The 20920-nt window shown below is 38.0% G+C and overlaps 1 protein-coding gene across 4 annotated transcripts in view; it reads left to right on the top strand.

Moving 5' to 3' along the window:
* Positions 1–1529: 1529 nt before the first annotated feature.
* znf462 (zinc finger protein 462) overlaps positions 1530–20920 on the top strand; it is a 56167-nt gene continuing 36776 nt past the window's right edge. For 2 of the 4 annotated variants that reach the window (XM_036528319.1, XM_036528318.1), the window contains exon 1: positions 1530–1762. The gene's annotated coding sequence lies outside the window, so the exon portion shown is untranslated. Of the gene's footprint in view, positions 1763–2313; positions 2535–18209; positions 18282–20920 lie in introns of those variants that run through there. The other 2 variants (XM_036528320.1, XM_036528321.1) reach the window with 2 other exon arrangements.

Below are 20920 nucleotides of genomic sequence, written 5' to 3'. Positions count from 1 at the left end.
CTCAAAAGTCTCTGCTCAGCTTTCGTGATTAAAGTGAGTGTCTTGCGACTGCATTTTGCAATGATAACTAATAACAGAGGGAAACTCTATGGCCACCAGGCTTGGGGCAGGGAGTTCTACTTTTCTAGTCCAATTTACATTTATTCACAGTGCACAACTTTGTACCACCCACTTTAAGAGAAAAGTAGGTGTGTAACTTAAGTTGAATCCCAAAACCTGAAAAACACGTAAATGAGGTCTGCAAAAATACACTCACTGCTCTCAATTCTGAGATAGCCCCATTGTGTACAACATATTAATATTAGGAATCTATATCATTTGTACAGAAACATGCAGTTTTATACCTACCATTATTCAGTATTAGGCAGCAAAATATTTTTATTACTACTCAGATTTTTTGGCCAGTAAAAAGATTTTTAGCCTTGAGAGCAAAAATGATTCTTTTGAGCAGGGTTGTCTGTATTATTTAAGGCATGCTCAATGACCATTCTGATGCACTTGTGAGTATGGCGACAGACATTTCATGTATTAAACTTGAATTTACAGTAAGCCACAAACAGGTGATGAAATGATAGGTAATGGGTAAGGGATGGCCAAACTGAGGTAATGATGGTTGGCAGAATTTTATGTTTAAATACTAAAATCTCCCACAAATGTGAGGCTGTCAAAAGTAAATACTTGTTTCAATCAACAGAAAGGAAGGATCCCATCAAATAAAATCTGCTTGAAAACTGTGTTTGCTTGGCAAATACAAGAGCATTGACATAAGTCATCTGTAGCACATGTTCAGGACAACTATGACTCTGACTCAAAATTATTAAGACTATATACAAATATCAAAAATTTTCAGGGTATGCATTTTCTTTTAAGCCAGTTGCCCATCTCTGCACATAACTGAATATTGCCAAACAATCTTTGTGACATACTGAATTTGACCTACTAATTACAGCAGAATATTTTCAACTGCATAAATATTTTCAATTGCTCTTCCCTAATATGGCAAGTGTTCACAATTAGTGTAGTTGATTATGTCATTTTAAGAAGGGATCTCTACCAAAACCCACGTAGGATTAGCAACTTCAGGACATGCTGTTCATAAAGAGAACTAATCATGAAAGGATTTTTTCTCCCATCTTGAAGCCAAGTAGGACAGATGAAGGAAAATGTTTCATTAACGTTTAAAACACGCCATACATCCAAAACAGATGCAATATGTGTTCAAAACCATGCACTTATGAAACGATGTCTATGGACAACCCAGGCATCTAAATTAACGTAATTTACCAATTCCGTCTCTTTATTTACAGTTTCTGTGGTTGCATGAAAACAACCCTACCACATGTTTGCAAGACGAACATTGTTTTTGTAAGTTTATCCATCCATGGAGGTACTAATATTATGTCTAAAACATCAACTCCTAGTGCAGTGGAACACTCTCTGATAACGACGTCCATCAGGGATAAGAGATTTGCATTGCGTTTTGGATACAGACCACGTTGACCATTCCGCTACTCTCCCATCTCATCGCAAACTCTTGCGCACCCTCTGGTGCTTGCTAGTCTCCAAAACTTCTTTGTGTTGCTTGCTTTGCAGATTGTCTTCCTTGTCTCTGTGGTTGCTCATTATTCAGAGACAGACGGAGCTCAGGTCATCTGCAGCTGCAGCATAGGAGAAGCAGGAAAGATGGCGATCATTCACTAGACCAGGCACACGCATGAGCTACAAAACAACTTTCAGAAAGATCGCTTTTCTGGACAAACCCGTAAGTAAAACGCAATTCCAAAACGTCACGCTCAAAGCTGTATTAGTGATCCATATGCAAGACGTTGTGCTAGACCGAATAATCTGGAGAACGTCTCGTGAATGACCTGGAAAGAGCTGAAGGGTTTTCTTTTTTTCTTAGCTAGCTAGTTTAGGACCAGTCGTGGTGACTTGGGAGAGCCCGAGAGAGAATAAACGTGTGAAAGCTGGTGCTGGCACCCAAACATGTAAAGTCAACCAGATCCAGTCCTCTTCATTATTCTTACCACCCTTTTATTTGTAGCTATCAAAACGTGGTTCTTTTGGGAAATCGGGGCTCTGAAATGAACCTCATTAGAGCTTATGTTGTGCCGGGTGATCCAGCATTGGAGAGCTTAATTTTGGCAGGTCTGGTCAGGGAATTTGCTCTCACCCTCTCGCTCTATTATTCGTCTGCTTTAAGGAGAAGCCATTGCACGGATTGCTCTTCTCTCCCAGCACCAGCGGTACAGGAGCTGAGCCTCCATTAGCGACAGTCTGGCATTGCCGCTGGTCCACGTCCAGACACTCACTAAAAAGCCATGTCCAGTTATTCTGCTCCTGCATATCTTCTCTTGTTCAGTTAAAATCTCAACTGTTGGATTTTAATGCGCTTTCTGTTTCGACTGGAAGTACCTAGTTTTGTGGGGAATTATTTTGAATTGCAGTTTGGATTCTTTACGTTCTTTCTCACCCCCTGCTACGACTGCAAGCTGAGGTTTTGGATGTCTGTGCTGTCAGTGTTCTGAAGTCAGGTATGTCATTGTGGGCTTCACCATAAAATGGAGGAAGGCAGATGAGTCTCTTAGGAGAGCCAGGAGTCAGACAGGATTTCCAGCGCAAGAACAAAGGTTGACTTTCTTGTTTTGGTTATCGGCAGGAGTGCTGGTCGTGCACGTTGTGCGCCTGTACGGAGAAGAAGCTTCCAAGTGTGTGATTTTTGCTGTGGGTGAACTGGTCATGGTGAAGTTTTTCCTTTTGTAGAAAATGGAGGGCGTTAGGGCTTCCAGAAGCCGGACTGCGAGAAGGGCTGGAGCCGACACAGTGTGAGGGTGAAAGAGGGACATGGATGAGATAGGAATTTTAATGCTTAATTATTCAGTGGTAGAGTCTACAGGTCTTTAATGTTCTAGAGAGTGGCCTTCAAGGAGCTAGGAGAAGTTTATTCTCACAGAGTTTTTAAAGTTCCTGGAATGATTGGCTGTCCCTGTCCTCAAATTAAATGCCATTAATTAGTCTCAAACGTTATTAAAGTGTAGACGGACTCAGATTTCCTCCCCAAATGATTTGTTATGGAATATATTAATTTGCTTAAGACTGAGTTTGAGTTTAAAGCCTTTGCATCTTGCTTGAGGATTTAATTAGCATGTCATTTTCAATTTGTGGCTATATTTTCACAAGTTCATTACAGGCCATCTATAGTGGTGGTGTTCTTGCAGTGTGGGACACCACAACCAATTCAAAGCACTAGGCAGCCTAAATAATTATCTGCAGATTTTCTCAATTGACATGAATGGTCCAATGTATGCTTTGGCACAGTGTTGGGAGTTTGAATTCAGGAAGCAATAGGAAATGTATTTTTTTCATATTTTCTGGAAAAGCTCATGTTTACTAATTTGAAACAGATATTAGATAAGCATTTTGATATTTCTGTAAATACCCACAACAGATTTCATCAGTTTAGTGGTTTTACCTTCATGTTTCTTTATTTGAATAAGCACATTTTGTTGCAATACAGTGTGAAAGCAGACATCAGTAGAATTGCTCCATACATATCCTTTACTCAGCTGTCTTTTAAGAGAAAAGGGCTCTTTGGTGCTTCTGCAGCAACACTGGTTACAGTGGAATTTTGCTGACGAGCAGACAGAGCTAGACAGTCTTTCTGCGACAAACTCTTGGCTACGGAGGATCAAAATGGAGGTGTTTCTGTAATGTCAAAGCAAATCTCTCAGAAATCATGGTTGTTTTAGAATGTTTTGACAGAAGTGTGCTGTTAGACTAATTCAGTTCTTAGAAGCCTTTAAGGAGTGAAAACAGAAAGATGTTTTTCTTGATTGCTATTAGATTGTTCACAAGGTCATAAAGGTATGATTGTTCCTATTTCACAAATGTTTGCTAATGTAGATATTGATCTAATACCGACCAGTTCCAATGTGTTATACTCTCACGGTGTAATCTTTCATTGCTTTATCTTGTTCATGACTTGTTTGTTTTGTGGAGAGTATTTTCTTTCGTTTTGTATAACACAATAACCTTAACCTTGTGAAGGCTAACATTATAAAGCTGTCAACTCCAAATATTTTTCTGGACTCTTGTAAGTCATTCATTAAAAGTCAGGCATTGCTCAGATCAGCATATTGGCCCAATCATGTTTTTTTGCCATTTATTTTGTACTGAGAATTTTGTTTCTCATGTGCATGTTCAACAATCATGGAGTAGACAAGTTTGTTGACTCTTTGTTCCGAGGGTCATCAGTGTGTGTCATCATTGGCCCTAGGTCTAGCTCCCTCTTGGCTTCATGTAGTAGGACGTGTTGCCTATGTTTTTAAGCCGTGGGTCCCTAGTAGGTTTATCCTAGAAGAAAATATGTTAATTTGATCCCTACAAAACTGCAGATGCAGTGGATCCTGAAGTGGATTCATCTTATCTCATTATAAAGTTATTTATCACACATTTAAATTCTGGAGTATGGAATTTGTGAGAAAGGCAGCAGAATCCACTGAGCTAACTCTGAAGAAGTTTGGCCACTTTGTTTAAACCAATGTGAACCAGGAATAAGTTGGAGGGCACCTTTGTGTGGGTTCTTATTTTGTTACAGCCTCAGGGGCATTAACAACAGTCCAAGGGTTATCAAGCAAAATTGATTCATGCTGTGAAATTTATGTAAAATAAAGTTTAAGAAAGCAGGAAAGTTTTGTACTTAGTGTAAAATGGTGTGAAATGTGGTGGTAACCAGGCAGTGAAGGGCTCCATAAATCAAGTGCACACACTGAAAAACATGTAAAATAACTGGTGGATTTTAATGCTGATCTACACTTCACACTGTTTGGATTATCTTGGTCATTCAAGACTTCACAACACCTGCCATTTATAATAATTGCAACTCCATTTATAGCTTTATGGAGCTCTTCTCCTGTGTTTGGCTCCCTGAAGAACTGACACTGGCTGTACTGGAAGGCTTCGCACCTACAGTGGAGGCTTTGTCATTTTTTTAGTATAAACTAAATTGAAAGTTTAACGACAGATGCAGTTTTGAAATTTCTGTTTATATGTAAGGTCTAGGGACTTTAAAGTCTAGGTATTTGTATTATTACCTTAAATAATACATATACTAAATTGTGTAGAATATGGAGGTGTAAAATATTAACTGAATGTGATCTGTTCTTTAAATTTTGGATGCTAAATCTTTTAGTATGTCATGGGTGATGTCATGGGTGGTCCTTAGCAGCTAGCCAGGTTCTCCAAAATTGCCTTGAGTATTAAGTTAACTAAGTAATTTCCAGTGAAATAATTAGCTCTTTAAGATGTGTAATAATACTAACATTAATTGCTACAATGTAGCTGGCTAGACGGAAAGAGACCTTAACTGTGGCATTCTTTAGGGAACGTATGTTAGTATGGGTACTGCATTTTATATAGCCTGGGCTACCTTTTGTGTTTAACTATGCGGCGTTATGGAAATGAATGGATTCTAGGACAGAAGAATTTACATAGTAATTACACAAAATGATGAATTGGTTAAAATGAAAATTATATACATTTTTGGTGTATGCTAATTATTTTATTAGCCCTAGTTTAGTTAGCCAACTACTAAATTGTCAAGAAAGGTGATACTGTTGATAAGACAAACAACCACATAGGACATATTAAATGCAAAAGGACTAGCTTTATTATTATTTACAGAAAACACAACTGTGTATGTAAAACTGAAATCATATTTACATTGATTACTGCTCCAATTTACCAATATCTCAAAAAATGTGTATAACATGTAAAATAGTTTCAATAAAAATTTGCAGGCTCACTATTGACAATGATGGTTACACTACTAATTTGCATAACAGAAATTCCTGAATGAACAATATATGTATAAACTCTACAGAGTACCATGTGGAGGAGAAGTAAATGTTCTTTTTTCCTTACAGGTTTCCATTTGAATTTGAATATTTCTAGTCCATTAATTTTGACAGTTCCTGTGTTGTCATCTGAGGGGCTTGCTTCTGGCAGGTCATCAGTGAGGAAAGCATTTAAATGCAACAATTGAATGTACCAGAATAGTGTTTTGTTAGTCAGTATTGTCTGACTGCATCGCCATACACATTAGGACTGGAAAAATTGCTTTACATGGAAGTACACACAAGTTTAATGCAGCGATATTGTGCACAATAAACTGAACAGATACTATGCATTAGAAAGGTCAAAAGGCGATCTGTTTGTGATCTGTTTTATTCATACTGCTTATTTTGCTTGCTAACTGTAGACTGAAACATAGAATGGATAGATATTTTTCAGTTTGCAAAAAGAAAGAGCATTACACTAGTGATTTTTTTAAGTATTCAGTCATTCTAGAGCAAATGTGCCTTCAGGCAGTGTAGGTAAATCAGCTATACCTATGATATGTACACAGTTCACAAGTAACTAATAATGAGTACCTGGTGATATTAAGTGACAGTGTTATGCTGAAGCAATAAGGAAAGAAATGCCATGATACTTCATGAGTATTGGCTTTTATTGGCATGGCTGTTGGTGTATTGTTTAGATAAAACACAACAGCACTCATCTTGTCTTTTATTTGTTTTAAATTTATAAAGTCAAGTAAAAGTGGCATTTTTATATATGTATGTTCAGCTGGTGGAAATAACTGGTAGCCATAACATATTACAAGGGAATACATATAACATTCCTCCAGCAACAAGGTTTCACAGCCTTTAAGGCCTTATATCTCTAATTTGCACAGTTAGTATAGAATATGATAAGATAGTATAAGAATTTATAAAGTTCATTTACTGCTGCTGAAATGCATTTCAAGGAGTTACTGTTATGAAACAAAATCACATGATTTTTCTGTATTCTGTGTGATATGAGAATCATGTATGGTAAGGATTCCTCTGTGGGGAAGATTATTTGAAGCACACCCGCTTCAAAGAGTTCACTGGTGCAGCTATGAACCTGAGCAATATGGTGAGGCTCACTCACATGGTGATGTACTATACCTGGGGCAATGGCTTGAGCGGACACAAAAGGCAATTGAAATGCTCCAGTAAGTGCTTTCTTGACGTCATTCCTTGACTGACGGGAAGTGATGCACTTGGCACATTCTATGCAATGTGCACATGTAAAGAAAAACCTCCATATGAGTCAGTACCTGCCAGTTACTTGTTTTTAAAATTTTGTTGTGAGTTGGGTTATTCGTAATGATAAACTAAACATGTTTGATATTCACCTATTTTTGTTACTTGCTGTGGATGTTCACCTGTTCTATGCTATAACAGAAGTTATTGATGTACAGAAATACATTACTTTGAATTAATCAATCTATTTAGATTCTGTGTGTGTGCATATATATATATATATATATATATATTTATATTATGTAATCACTTCAGGGTTAATGGCCTGGTTACTGAGAGCAGTGAGATGAGCAACCCCTGCTGATATACCCATATCCCTGGTGGAACAAAGCCAGTTTGTTCTGCCAAAAGTTTACCCTTTTGGAAATCCTACTCACATGAATAGAATAGACAATTATGGGGAAAATAAGTATTCAACACGTAAACATTTTTTTTAAACACAGTTCCAATGCAGCAGTTCACGTAAAATTTTGACCAGACATTGGTATTAACTCGAGAAATCCACACAGATAAAGAAATCATAATATTACAATCCATAAAAAAGTTATGTGTAATAAAGTGGAATGACACTGGAAAAAGGTATTGAACACGTTAACGGAAATGTACATGTATTTAATACTTGGTGGAGAAGCCTTCGATTGCAATGACAGCTTCAAGACACTTCCTGAATGAAGAAACTAATCGCTCACAGTGCTCAGGTGGGATTTTGGTCCATTCTTCTAAACAGACTGTCTTGAAATCTTGAAAATTCCGGGGGGCCATCTTGTGAATTTTGATCTTCAGTTCCTTCCACAAATGTTCTGTTGGGTTTAAGTCTGGTGATTAACTGGGCCATTCCAACAACTTAATTTTCTTCCTTTGGAACCAATTGAGAGTCTCCTTTGCAGTATGTTTTGGATCATTGTCCTGCTGGAAGGTCCGTCCACTTCTCATCCTCATCATCCTGGTGGATAGCAACAGATTCATCTAAAGAATTTCCTGGTACATGGCTCCATTCATCTTCCTTTCAATAATATGGATTCTGCCAGTACCATGAGAAAAGAAACAGCCTCATACCATGATGCTTCCACCTCCAAACTTCACTGTTGGTACAGCATTTTTCAGGGTCATATGCAGAGCCATTTCTCCTCCAAACATGGCGTGTGGTATTATTGCCAAAAAATTCGATTTTTGTCTCATCTGGCCAGATTATATTCTCCCAGTAATTCACAGGCTTTTCCATATGTTGAAGCAAACTTCAAACAAGCTTCAACATGCCTTTTCTTCAATAATGGAGTCTTCCGGGGTGAGCGTGCATGGAGGCCGTGGTGGTGAAGTGCATTGCCTGTTGTTTTCTCTGTGACAGCTGTACCTGCTGCCTCCAAGTCTTTCTGGAGCTCTTTCCGAGTGGTCCTTGGCACTTGGGCTACTCTTCTGACTAACCTTCTGACTCCCTGTTCAGAAGTCTTGCCAGGAGCTCCTGTACGTGGCCAGATGGTGGAGTGATGTTCCTTCCACTTGCGAATAATGGCCCCAATGGTGCTTACAGGAACATTTAGAAGTTGCGAAATCCGTCAGTAACCAGTGCCATTGTTATGTAGCGCAACAATCTTGTTGCGAAGGTCTTGGGAGAGCTCTTTGCCTCTGCCCATCATGAGATGTTTCTTGTGTGATTTCTTTATCTGTGTGAATTTCTGGAGTTAATACCAATGTCTGGTCAAAATTTCACGTGAATTGCTGCATTTGGAACTGCATTTAATAAAAAAAAAAATGTTGACGTGTTGAATACTTATTTCTCCCACTGTATGTTGTTAGCGCAGCTACATTTTCCATGGCTGATCAGGTCTCTGCTATATGAGTGATGACTGAACTGTTTCAGAGGATCTTCATTTTGGAATCTGTGCTAGGCTCACTTCAACCACAGTGCACTTAATGGTACTTTCTATACATGTTTTGTTGCATGTTGAAATTGCAATTGTATATTAATGTTAATGATGTGTCAGCTTGTTCACACCCACAACCGAATCCATAATCATTGTAATGAACATTTGTAAATAATTATGTGTAGTGTATTCCATGGAGTTTGATTTTGACGTGTTAAAAACTCCACTAATACTAGTGCAGACCTCAGAGAGTTAAAGAAGTGTGACTGGTGAAATTGTGGTATTTTGACAACATATAGACCTGATACAGGCACTGCTGTAGTGGTAAGTGGAACGTAGGGTGGGAAATCCTTATTATTGAGTTGGAGGTATGAGGAAGGTGGGACCATGCACTGGTCAACCAAGATGTTCTTTAAGATGTGTCTTTGCCCTTTTGCCTTTGTAATGTGGTATGATGGCATTCTCTAAACAACAGACAATAATTGACAATGAATTAGTCAGTCATTGAATATTTTATGTTAATAAAAAGTATCAAAGCATGATTGTATTTAATTATTTTGTTACACCTATGAAATGTCCCTATATAGACAAATGTACATATGGGAATTTTCATATGATTTGACATTGTGTGTATGTGTTACTTGTGTGCACATATGTAATGTATTTGCTTTTGAAATAATGCCTTCATGGAAAAAATGTTCTATAAACAGGACAATTTCTTTTTAATGATGGCCTTCCCCAAACCCAGTTGCTTTTTACAGGCATGCTCTCCATTGCTTTAGTAATGTTTCAATGAAAACAAAAACATTTCTAGAGTAAAAAATGGATTGACACAGCTGATATAATGTAACTGAAGTTAGTAATGTAATTTTTTTGCACAGATTTTTTTTACCTGTTTGAAAGAACAGTAATAGTTCCAGTGTAATAGTTATACTAGTTAAACATAGGATCTGTATGAGAAAGTTAGAGGCAGCAATGCATTTTCAGCATTCTCAATGCTAAGTTAAATAAGTCTGATTAGTGATGACTGAAAGAAGGTTATAAGTTATGATCTGACCCAGGACAGTTTGCATGTAGGTCATGGTGCAGGTAGCACTGCAAAGTAAATGGACATTGGTTGGGTGGACTTCCTGATCTTTGACACTTCTCTGGTGATGTGTGTATCTACAAGTTAATGCCGTCAGTTTGACTTAGAACAGAACTTGCAGTCAATTGGGGAATAAAATGTAATAGTAGTAACTCCCTTAATGTTTGTTGGATTTTTAAATTCCAAAAGCTACAGTTCTGTGTTATCTATTTTCTAATTTTTCTAATCTTGCTAGCTAGACAGCTAGCTGGTTCCACTAAGTCAGATTACGCACAGTTCTGTTTTCATATTTAATAGCTTTGTATTATTTGCAGTATGCAGTTTTCAGCTAGCTAACTTACCAAAGTTCAGTAAAGTTCTGCTCAGTAGATTCCCTCACTTAATTTTCTGTAATTTCTTTAGAAAGCCATTTTAGCATGGGTTTAAAATGATTTTAGGTGGGTTCTTTTTAGGTGGCAGCCAGGTCCTTTGGAGGCTTTGATTCTTGTTCCATCTGAATGCTTATTTGCAAAAATGTATCAGTTATTTGTCTTAAAGAGTAATGGTGACTCCATGCTCAAAGTATTCATCATTCCACCATTCAGAGAAATGTACAAAGTCATTCCAGTAAGGGGGTTGCCCACTCCTGCGATAATGTAAGGATCATGAACTCTGCAGTCAGTGATTACAGCACCTATGGAAACTTGTTCTGGTTGTTTCTGTAATAGGGCATTGGGAGTCATGTATAATAAGGCCCGATTAATTCTGACATGTTGCTCTTGTCTATCATGTAACTGTTGGTGTTTTCCTGTTGGATGTGCACATTGACAAAAATAGTATGAACGTGCCCTCTCTGCTGTCTGTCAATAGAGCAAGTCCGCTTGTTTAAACAGACCCAAGGCCACCGACTTAAGTCCATTTGTGGAATAGCAGGAGTGTGCAGGAAGGCTGCATCAACTCTGCGTTTTTAAATGAGATGCAGTAAACAAATACTGTCAGCAGTGAAGCTGGAAAAATTCAGAATTCTTTGGAGCGGCCTGTTCCTCAGCCAGGCCGCTTGTACTGGACAAGGCCCTCTTTGAGAATGAACAGTCATGGTCCTGTAGAGAACATCCACAGCTGCCCACAGGCACTGCTGCCGTTCAAGGCAGATTAAATATTTAAGGACTTGGAAGAAGGTCTTACTGGTGAGTTAATATTAATGGATCTCTCATCTTTCCACCACAACTGGTTTTGCTGCAAGAGGTTGGTTTGGCTCACCTGGAGAGTAATTGCATTATTTTATTTAAAAAAAAAAGAAAGCCACATTAGATTCAGTGATGTTGCAAACCACCCCAAGGAATAAACCTCTGTTTTTTTTATATCAGAAAATCGTGCAGTTCTTTTCTTCCATTGTGAATTTTATTAATTGCCTTTTGTACGCATCAGTTTAAAACATAATTTAGTTTTACAATTCAAATAAAATTTTGAAGTTCATATTTCCAATTCTTCTGAAGCCTAACAAAAACACTGAAATTAAAAACACCACACAAGATCTCCAAAGCACTTCTGACAGTGGATCAAGCCTCTTGATTTGTTAACGTGTCCTCTCTAGGTCATTCCAAGTCAGTCAGTCCATCTTGAAACCTCACCCGCTGTAACCGAAGTAACTGCTATGTCAGGGTTGCACGGAAGAAGTCAAAGCTGAAGATATTTGGCTGAGGTCCACTGATTTGGTCATTATGTGAAATGTGGCCTCTTCTTACTTCAGAACTGCTGCATTTTTTTTTCCATTTGACATGGGTGTGCTCAGTGGTCATGACACTGTCTGTCCTCCCCTTAGGGCTTTGGGCCAGTCAATATTGCCAGAGTTTGAGTAGAGCAGGCCCTGACAGTGATTTTTACAGACTGAAAGTAAAGCTTGTAAAGGTGGACAAGCATGTAAAAGTTACATATTCAGGATATAAACAGTCAAAATAGCAGGGTGAATAAACATGGTTATCACCATGTTGACTGATGGGTGACAGAGTCTGATGATTAAGCTGCTGTGCCTAGAGAAACACATACGAAATGTTTCCAAAACATGCAGTGTGGAAAAAAAACGAAGTTTCGAATGGAAATAAGTCTTGTGAAGGCCTGCCAACTTGCATGTTGTCTCACACCCCTGCAAGGCATCTGTGACTGACCACCAGTAAGTTCTGTTCCTCTGTGCATGCTCCTAATGCATTATCCTAAGCCATGCACATGGCTTTCTTTCAGAACAAAAACCTTGTTACCTTAAAAACCATGTCCAGCAGTAATGGGATAATGGAAGATTTCTGGAATAATATCAATGGAAAAATACTCCTTTTTTGATTTCCGAGACTGCCATTTGTTTGTTAATCCTGAATTAGAACATTCCCTTTGAAAATTTTGTTTCAGTTTTGCATTTTATGACTGCAGTTATCCTGGAGCCCACCAGGACCAGGCATAGGAGGTCCTTCCAGGAGTAATGTGATATATAACAGTAAAACTTTTGGAGCTGGGCTCTTTGGTTCTGTGAAATCAGAACCATTTTGGCATGACCTTCTCAGAGATTCATGAATGTTGGCAAATACATTTCTGCTGCTAATGATAACACCAAGGCAAAGCAATGTCACACCTCTACACATGGTTAATATTTGCTCTTTTTTGCCTACTAGGGCTTTCTCTAAAACTTTTGATCAGGCTGTAAGTGTAAATGATGCATGTAAGTGCCTCATGTAAGCCATTATATATGTTGCCTTTGAGGTTTAATGAAAATGTATGTGTTCATTCTTTAATTTGTCTAAATCATAAGAGTGTTAATGAGAAGATTCATAAGAATATGACTTATGGCTGCTTTTCTGGGATTATGCTCTATTGGTCATTGCATCATAACCTCTCTAGTAGGGATCTGGCTCATTGTTAGAGCTATGGTTTCTAGCATGGAAGCCTTTGTAAATGGGTCATAGATATGTTGAAAACATTATTAGTAGGTCACACTTAAAGGGTAACTATTAAAAATCTGTAATTTGGAGTGATTTATAATATATTTCTTTAAAGTATGCAGATGTATTTCATACGATTTGCAATCCACATCCTGAATTCAGATTACAGCTGCTTCATTTTATGTGCTTTCATATTTGTCTGTCAATGTTTGTTGTTTGCTTGTCATGAGGCCAAAGGCAAATTTCCACTTCATGTGGACAGTGGTTGTTCTATTCTTTGCTATGTTTGCTGCCTCTTTAGCACCATCCCACATTCATTGGATCATTTTATCTGCATGTTGATTGCTGGAAGTCAACAGCTCTTTCTGTCTGAAAGTTGAATTTGATCTTTCTCTACATGAAGATCTGCAATCACTTAAATATCCCATGAAGTGACAGCAAGCAGGCAGAAAGAGCAGATCCAGCCTTGACTTGTTTATGCTAATAGCTGAAATTGTGTGTGAGCTGTGTACATTTAATTTGAAAGGTTATTTATTGTCCTATTTAAAATGTTTCATTTTAGTGGTAAAGTGCTTGTTCTTGATTTAATGTGAATTAATTTAAATTGTATTGTTAATACTGGCACTATTTTCTTGCGTTGAAAATGATCTTGCATTCTCTAAAGAAGTAATGGTAACACTGCTTTAGCCAACCATGTAAAAGGCACCAATTACATGCTTATTAGCAGTGAATTAGCAACCAATTATGCCTGTATTTGCTCCTAATAAGTGGGCATTTGAGTCTTGTTAAGCCTCTACATATTCATGAATTATTGGATATTCATGCCTAAAGTTCAGCTAGACTTTCTGAACCTATTTGTTTTCGTCTTTGAACAGGACTTCCACCCCACTAATGGAAATTGGTCAGAAATGTGGCAGAACATGGCAGAACACAAAAGTAACAGATGAGTAGTTGGTATGGATAGCATAAAGGAATTGTTTCTAAGTAGTTTTGCATATGGCTGGTAAGAGATAATCATGGAAAGACTCCTGGGGCATGACAGAGCAGACATGTAGACAGTGAGGCATACTGTGTGGCGTCAGAAACCAACAGCAAGGGAAAATAGCTGTAAAACGTGTCTTTCAGACATAACATTGACTGTATGGTTTGGTGTAGTTTTATCCATATTTTTTGTCTGTATATAAGGTAGGACACGCCTCAATGGCTGTCATACCAATTTAAAACACTTTTCATTAAACACTCATATATTTGGCAGGAAACTCCAATCTTTGTAGACAAATGTAAGGGCATTTTGGAAGGAGCTTGATTTGGAATATCTCCTTAAATACTGTAGAGTCTTCAGATCTTTACAGGAGATGGGAAGGTATACAGAAGATCTTGTGGTGGCTGCCCACAGTGTTGCTCTTTGTTCTGCTTTTATTGGCTGTGATGACAGAAAACAAGAAGAGGAACTGGCTCAGGTCTTTGCTTTCTGCTAAATGGTCCCATCTGTCCTATTTGTACAAGAAGGTAGTGATAAAGTGAATGGGGAGAACATTGTATTGCCTAGGCTTTGAGGATTATAAAATGGTGGACAACCATGCCACTGTTTCTTTTGAGACTGCAGTAGGCCATATAAAATGGAGGCGTCTGTGCAGAGCCAGCATTCTCGCTGCCTCTGCTGTGATGCATAAGATAATTCTGTCAGGCTACAGGCAGGCGCTGAGGGAGGTGGCTTCTCTAAGCAGGTTGTGCAATAGCCTCATGAATCAGTGAACCTAACCGTGCAACTTGAAACCAAACTCTTCTTTGGCTCCCAATGCTGATCCGTTGTTGGTTTGTTCTGCTTTTTGTGTGTTAGTTATTTTTCTTTGTTGAAAGGTTTCATAGCAATTTAGAAAGACCCAATGGGTTTATCCATTAAAACAGTAAAAACAGACATTCATCTTGTGGTGTGTTTATCATATCAATGTTGGTTTAAAGCAGTGATCAAGTGGAAAACCGTTGGATGCTTGAAAATTAGCCACAATAGTAGTTAGTTCCACAGCATGTGTCTCATGAAAAGACACTGTAGATGACAAGAAAAGAGAAAGGTGTTAGCAGCATCTGTCTTGATCTTTGATTCCTTTATCTTCTGATTGTGAAAGAGACAAACTATCAGTGTTGCAACTGTATATGAAGGGTATATCAAAGCTTTTTATGCGAAAAAAGGGTGCAATCTGAGCAAGGTTGCCTGTGCTGTGGTGTGACTTTGATTCAAGCCAGATATAATCAATTGTGCTTGCTGGAAAAAGGTCTTTGGACAGCAGAACCATAAAAAAGAGAGCAGCGTGCTGATATTAAGTATTAAAGCCTAGCTGGGTAATGTCAGGTAACCATCTGTTAGGGCCTTGTGAAGGCTTTATGTGACCTTGCATTATTGGGTCCCAGACATCAAAGAGCAAATTACTGTATCATTTCACTGATGGATGAACATAATGTTGCAGCCAGCCTAATGGTATTTTTGAGGCAAATTTAGCTTAGGGACTTCTGTGTCAGCAGCAAACATAGTGCCATAGTGCATAAATTGCAAATCTGATTAATCCCAAAAAGTCCTTGCATGTTTTTCCCTCTTGTATACATGAATCAAGAGGAGATGTCTGTGAAGGCATCAAGTAAAGAGGTGGGATCATGGGATCATGTTTATTGGTTTTAATTAGGGATGGGCATTTTGGAAAGCTGGATGTCAATGGCCCCATTTCTTAATTTTGTAAATGTACCTAGCCAATTGATACCATTAGACAAAGTTCAACAAACAAGTTTTAATTCTAATTGTACTTACTTGTACTCTAATTGCTGTAATTTCCCATGCATCAAAAATCCATTAATGCCAAATATCTAGAAAGTGTGTGCAATGTAAAACATCCATGGCATGGTTTGAGGGAAAGAGAAATGCTAACATCTAAAACCTCATAAGAAACTTCAGCTAACTCAAAAATGGCAAAAACTGTTTAACTTAAGTACTTACATGTCTTCAGTCTTCAAGTGTCTTCAAGAGTCTTCAAAAATCATCTTAGCAAGACTGCGTCACATTTAACAGCAAGCAAACTGAGAAAATGAAAGCTTGTTAGACCAACATCATAATAAAAACAAAGATGGTTAGCACAATAGATAACAGGATAGATTAAAACACAAATAATAATTAAGCACGGTAACTTGAAATATTCTGCAGACCTTTTAAATGACTATTTATATGTATCCAATTGCAAAACATAGGCTACACTACAAAAAAGCAAAGGAAATAGTGTTGAAGCCAAATTGTACTTTTGAGATCATGGTAGGTAATAAAAAGCTACATGCATTTACATGTCAAACTAATGTGTGAAATATTCTCTGACATGCTTCGTACATTTCCTGAAAATTTAAACCATAGAAACTTAATGCTACTGTAGCTAGCTGACTGATCAGCTGGAAGATTTCATGGAATTCAAATATGTGTTAGGACTCTAACAGATGTTCTCAGGAATTCCACTGGAGTAATTGTACGTTGCTGCAATCATTATGTTTGTAGAATGTAGACATTGAAAAAAAACATCTATATTCCACAATCATAATGTTGGCAGTATCTCTGAATCTTCTAGAGGTCCCACCTTAATTTGATATGCACATTACAGGGAGTGTGCACTATGTCATAGTAAAATTACAAGAAAACCTTGGATGATACTTTCTATAATTGTAATATTTTTAAATAAATAATTTTAAAATAAAACAATAATATACATTAGTTCTTCAGTGGTCACAGAAAGTATCCAAGCACACCACGAGCTTTAGTGTCACTCCAAGATGGTGACTGCATCATGTGCAGATCAAAGGTTACATTATCTTTGTCTGTCTGTGTAGGCACTGTGAAGCAAAAGCAAAATTACTATTTTAGTTAATTCAGATGATTTACAGTGTGATTTAGAATACAACAATACACGGATGAGAATATTGTTTTTTCTTTTCTGTATTCACATTTCTACATTACAAATGCATGCAATGCTATTTTTGGAGTTTTTCTACATTTAAGTTTTCTAAAAAGTCTTATTTGTTAGTTCACATGTAACCATCCTGGTTTTGAAATATACCGTTTGATTACACTTTTGCTTTGAATACTAGGTGGATTCCAGTATGCAGTGAGGTTGATCTGCAATTGAACCGCTATGATTGTAGTGTAATGAATTAAAGAGCGTCCATACTACATACACCATCAAAGCAGACGTGACAGTTTGTCCTCTTGAGGATATTACAAAGTCTTTTACCTCAGCCAGGAATGAAAAATGCCAATTAAGCCAGGAGCTCTGATGCCACGAAGTAAAGATCACTATAAATATGACTCCTGCCTGAATATCCCATTTGATCGCCCCACTGTGATTAGGTCCTTGTGCTCTCTGAGTGTGACATTATTGAAGGTCGTGAAAAATATCTGCTCATTTAAAAAGGGCCTCTGTTGGGCATTCTCAGAGAGGCTCCCTGTTAGTTGGTTAATGGTTGACCTAGTTCTGTTACCATATGTTTCAGATTTCTTTAATGACTCGTTGTGAAGTCAGAACCATTGGATTTTTGAGGGAAGATGACTGTGACTAGCTCTGAAATGTGTTGCCGGTCCTTCAGTGTAAGAAAAAAAACAGTGGTCTACCTTATTATGGACACTGTAGGAATTGATTTGATTGGTGCAGATTGGTTCTTCCCAACAGTGGGTGATCTTTTTTGTGGTCTTCTTTTGACAACATGAAAAAAGTATGAAATACTTTCTTAACACTGGTTAAATGAGGTGCTAAAGTAGGTCGTATCAACCCCAGCAATGCTTGGACTGATGGCACACATCAGCTAAGAAGCTGTTTCATTGGTAGGGGAATGCTTCATGCTTCCCAGCACGGCCCAGGGCAGACCTTTTAGCGTGCTGACACTATTGATGGACACACTGCATTGTGAAATGGACAGTTTCTCTCAATTTATTTTGACATTGTGTTATATGATTAAACAGATTTTTTATCATCAGTTATTATGAATAGTGTATAGTCAATAGTGTCCCTTTTGTGAAACCTTATATTGGAACTGTATACTAAGTTTATCCCACCACAACAACCTTTAAACTTGCCCAGGATTGCTGAAGCAAGATGAATGCAATTCTTCTCCACTGCGCTTGCATGCTGCCACCAGCTATTTTTCTCTCTATAGATCACATAGCGGGCTACATTCGAGTGGGCACTCATTGGAGGATAGGCACTACTCCACTGAAATCATCCAAGCAGCTTCCAGGCACCTGACGAATCGCGGGGTACCTGAGAGTGGTGAGGTCAGGAGATCCTGGCAGAGCTACCTACCTATATCCTCAACAGAACAAAGACAGTTTGTTCCTCCACTGTGGGCTCTGGCCACTGTCAGCAAATGACATGGCCGGTTTCAAACCCAGGCCATAGGGTTTAGCCTGAGTGCAACACGAATGCCTTGCTGACTCACCCACTTGGGACTCTGGCATCATAGTGTATTGCACTTGTGTTTGAATGTCAGCTGAATTCTAAAGGAGCGTGCAGCAGCATATAATATTTGTCTGTTCCCTATTCTGCAATATTGTTCACAGTCTGAGTAAAGTGGGTCTGAAAGGGCACCTCAAGTCTTAAAACATGATGCTCGACTGCACACAATAATAAAAAATACACTGGAATGAAGGCTACCCAGGTATTACTGCAAAGGATGGCATGGTGCGTGCATATATTTTTCCTGTTCCAAGTTGTCTCTAACTGCAAGTGCAAAGTTGTGTGATATGAGCTGTCAATGTGTCTCCCCAAAATGGAAGACGTAACACGTAAGCATCAATCACAGTCATGCTGGAAAGAGGTGCAGGCATGCCATTCTTAACACTTTGTTATTTAGAGGTGCCATCTTATCCACTATAGAACAGACAGTACAGTTCAGTTGCACTACTGCCTGCCAGTCGGAATATGAAACTGAACAGTAATCTGTAGAAGCAGTTATTTGTTCTGCTCTCTTAACCTGTGGGGTGGAGGGAGATGCTAGTCCCAATGTGTACCATAATAACTTCACACATCGGGAAGCACTTAAAGCAGAATCTGGTGATACCTCCAGCACTTCATCATGGTAAGTCATTTAGAAGGGTGCCTTAACAGAACATAGGCCATTTTCACCCTACGTGTCTATGCAGAGTGCTTTAATTCTCTAGTATTCTGGCTTAGAGTCCAGGTTTCACCAGTCAAGGGACATCTTAAAATAAATGATATACTATGGGAGGGAATGTGCTTCTAATTATATCAAGAATGTAAGTGGTCAAGTGTAAAGAATGGTGTCCAATGCCACATCACAGAATAAATGATGCAGTGTGGTCCTGGGACCTTTTTTATCAAGGCACTGTAAAATCATCACCTTGTCTTTCAGTCCTATTTTAAAACCAGCATTGCCAGTATGGAAGGCATTGGTTTAATATCCTACAATGAACATTTCTGTATTACTTGAAATATAATTAAGCTCTTATAAAATCAAATGTGTTTGCCAAAACACATACCATAATATTTCTTAATGAGTATATTTTCACAAAATAGATGACGTGAAAATTAGCCAACCAGTAGTCTTTGTGGAATGTTTAAGAACAGAGCATATTAAAATGTATTACATACAGCACACACAAAATTCCCGGCACCAAAATTCCAGGGCACCTTGTCAAGTGGAAAGCAAAGTCAATAATCTTGAGTCGTGATGGTGAAAGTGAAGTTGGTTACTTCACCATCAGTTGTGTTACAATCTAAGCCATGTAAATATCAATTAAAAAACTCAATAGGTTTTTCTATTTTACATGTTAAATGTAAATCGTATCATTAATAATGCCTTCTGTACAGCCTTCTGTTAAATATGTGATCATAGATAACACTGCAGTTTCACAGAAACCATGTGTGATGGAATAATTTTTCCAGCATGTTGTATTGTATACAGTCTTTTGTATAAATGCAGACAAATGCAAATGGGTTCAAAAAGGTACCACCATAGTACCACCTCATGTAGTTGGGAGTTGTAGTAGCATTGATAGATTCAATACAGTTTTTCTGTCTACTGCGTATTGTGTCTTCCCAGTCTGAATGATGTGAACAGTTAACGCTATCAATAGAAAGTATTTATTTGCATTGTAAAATCAAAAAGGTAGCTACAGCCAGGGTTTTGGAATATGTTTTCAGGTCCGTGGAATGAGAATGTTAACTGGCGCTTGCACACTCTCTGCAAGAAACACAATTTTACCACAGATTGAACCATATTTACTGTATGTATATCCCTGTAGAGTATCAAGTTGTATAGCATTAGGATCTTCTACTGAAGTGATACTGATTTCTTCTTCAAGAGATGACGCTGGCCATGACTCCTCTTAATATACTCATCTTGGTTCGAACTGATAAGGCCAAAAATTTGTCTAATGTGTATATGTCTTGGTGAGGAGTAGCTATGTTCAGGCTGCCTCCGTTTGCTATGGTCCAATTCATAATGGTGGTGCATAAAAATACAACACACAAATATTATGACACACACTTTCCTGATTTATGATGAAAGAGGCTGTAGGGCGAGAATGAGAGCAAAAAACAAACCATGTCATAACCAAATTGAGTTGATTTCTACTGTAGCTAGCCATCCAGCACATTACTCATACTCATGAAACTTTAATATAATTTAGTTATCTGGCCAATGACCTTATTGGTGTGTGTGTGTGTGTGTGTGACAACATGGGAAGAAACTAGTGCATCACTATGGTTTTTATTGTAAAACAGCAGAGATTGGCAACAGAATGGCAATAGATTTATATTCAGTTATGGTGATTTGAATTTTTCATCACATCATCATGACCTCCCGCTGCATTCAGATTCCATTCACAATTATTCCATACTGTCCACAATATCAATGAGGAATAGCGTGATACTAACAGCAAAAAATAATGAT

This window comes from Megalops cyprinoides, chromosome 5, assembly GCF_013368585.1.
Source record: "Megalops cyprinoides isolate fMegCyp1 chromosome 5, fMegCyp1.pri, whole genome shotgun sequence".
NCBI classification, from domain to species: domain Eukaryota; kingdom Metazoa; phylum Chordata; class Actinopteri; order Elopiformes; family Megalopidae; genus Megalops; species Megalops cyprinoides.
Note: the sequence above shows the minus strand (reverse complement) of the source record. Positions and strands in the feature narration are given on the sequence as shown.